Here is a 2,954-nt window from a genome sequence, read left to right as displayed (position 1 = left end):
ATCTTAAAGAGGGTTTGTTAACACTAGTCAAATGTAAGAGTAAAAGGTTATCTACTCTTGTACATTTGAAATTGGTAAGTTGTGATGTTTTGGATAAAACAGAGACCAACTTAGGCCAATTGTGTAAAGTGTTAGTCTTGATAAAGAATCCGCACTATCTCTTGAATATTTGACAAGGGAGTCTTATATGTCAAGAGGACAGTGGGAGTCTTAAAGCTCTTGAAAGTTTCAAGACTTAATCAAGAATAAAACCTAAAGTCCTTCACTAGCACACGACTTGAGGTTTATAACCTATCGTGTTGAAATTTTTGTGCCTATTCAAGTTGGCTTTGCATAGGAGTTCTGAGAGTTCTCAATTGGTTGCACAACTACTTGGAAGCAATGGCAGGCACCTGAGCTGCCAAATGGCAAGAATTTAAGATTGCACAAGTTTAATCAATATGAGTTTGGATTTGTCACTAACCTTGTCTTGTGATTATGGTTTTCATAAATTCACATGGATAAGAACACATACACTATTAAATCTAAGTGTCATAAGGTTTCTCTCCGATTCATGAAAATGATGGTGAGGAATCACTTTCACTAAGTAGATTTTAGCTAGATAGCAATTGTGATATTTGCATTCTCAAAGTCGTTAGTGGAGCGTGTGTGGTTTACTGGCACACTAACATGGACTTGTGAGAAGTGGCAAAGGTCTAAACAATTGAGACTATGATTACGGCATCCCTTTTCATAGTTCTAAAATTGTTTAGACACACATGTGAGCTATCTAAGAGAGGTGTATGATTTTGATAAAGTTTTATCAAAACAATCTAGTATCAGAAATCTGAACTTTGGTAAGAAAGTCAGCTGATTTCTGAGTACATGTCAAAGCTAGTGGGAGCATAAGTGTTATGCTAATAATCATCATGTTAGTGGGAGCATGATAATTATGACAAAGGTTGCAAGTTAGCAATGTTAATTATAGAAAACAAAAGTTTCAATTCGTGAGGTTGCAGGGGTTGAAAAAGTTGTTTTGTTATAATTAAGGGAGAGGAAATTATACTTCATTTCAATTCTAAAAGCTTAGATTGAGATTTTAATCGTATTTAATCAAGGATATATATATGAATTTCATGTTGGAATGGCTCAACATAAGGAAATTCTATATATGGGTCCATTATTTGCGTTCTAAAATTCGATTATGATTACGGCATCCCTTTTCATAATCTGAATTTTGAGAACTTGGCAAATTGAAATGGAAATATTATAGCAAAAGACTGGTTTAGTCTTTATGTGAGACATCATGAATCGTGTCCCATATGCTTCGGATATAGGATCGATTACATGTGCTATATTCATCCTTTCTAAAATTTTCCAAATGCCTGGGGCATTATGAAGGGAAAAGGTCTAGAATTGGATATGACTAAAATGATTAAGCAATTGTTGAGGACAATCTAAGGTTTACCAAAGATTGGTTGCTCAAGGACAGTTGGAAGTATAATGTTAATTCTGGAAGGACCAAATTGACATAATCTGTAAGGAGGCAACTCTTGTTCAGAAGTGATAGTCAAAAATGGAATATGGAAATGTTTCAAAGTTAGAAATTATTCAATCTGTGTAAGATTAGGAAACTTAATGAAAGAAGGATGTTTCCAAGGAGCTGATCTCCTTTGGAATGCTCTGTAATGATTGTTGTCAAGTCTTTCTGACTTCGTGCATAATCATTAAGAGGATCAATGCATATAAGTTTAGAATCTAACAGATTTCAGTAAATGGCATGAATTTGGAATTCTTGCATTTGTAGTAAGGATTTGGGACTGTGAAAAGAGGATCATTGGAGTGATGTTCAATTGATCTATTTTACAAAGTAAAGATCATAGACAAACATAGTATGCATACTTGGTGTATGGCATGACTAGTGTTTAGAAAACATAGTGTACACGCTTGGAGCATGGGACAACTATTGTTTTAAATTCAAGTATAAAGTTGATAAAACCAAAACAATGAATAATGAGTAATCAGTATGGTGATAAATAAAAGTGTTTATTTATATTCATAGGGTTTGATACCACATTTGATTCATTTATTCTTGTGTTTCACTTTGCATGTTTTGACTTCCAGAATAACTAAGTCGCTCTTCCTGAATGATTAAGTTATTCAAACCATCCACAGTCGGTCATATGTTGGAAGTAGATATGAATCAAGACTGTCATGGGTTGGTTTGTAGAGGTTCAAGTTGGTGGACAAAGTGGTGCTACAACACTCATGAGTGCTCATAAGTTCTGAGTATTGGATTCAACCCGTGCTCATTTGAATCACTTCATGGATTTTATCACGAGTGATCATGAGACGATAATATCTTATATTCTTCAAACCTAGAGATATGAGTTGTTACTATGAGTTGGTTATACATTGATTGCACGAAAACGCATTGGTAACTCGATGTTATAAAACGTGCCTTTGTGTATGATTCAACAAGTAGTAGAACAAGCCATATGAGTCGAAGTTTATCCATTCCTTTTACCTTCGGGATAAAAGCGATATCTATGGGCCCCTCGATGATTTAAAGATGATACATGTGAGTGCTTGGCCAAGCCAGGACTGATTTGATTTGTTCAATCAGTCAGTCATCATGAATCGGAAATCGGGAAACAACAAATGGATAGAGAGAATGATTGATAATCCATGTCTCAGTCCATATGATATCTAGAATGGAGGAATATATGATCCCTTATCTAATGGACAAGTCATTGACAAAGGTCAGAGTTCATCAACAAGGTCAGAGTTCGACAGAAGCTTTTGAGAGAAATAACACTTAAGGTTGGTTAATATATTATAAGTTCTAATATATTAATAATGTTATTTAATTAGTATTGATCAAGAATTAATTTGGAATTAATTAAGTGATCAAAAGGAGACTAATTAAATATATGGGTTGATTGTGTAAATCATTCATTCTTATATATGTGGGC

Source organism: Lactuca virosa, chromosome 5 (assembly GCF_052849685.1).
Source record: "Lactuca virosa cultivar CGN04683 chromosome 5, Lactuca_virosa_CGN04683_v6, whole genome shotgun sequence".
NCBI classification, from domain to species: Eukaryota; Viridiplantae; Streptophyta; class Magnoliopsida; order Asterales; family Asteraceae; genus Lactuca; species Lactuca virosa.
Note: the sequence above shows the minus strand (reverse complement) of the source record.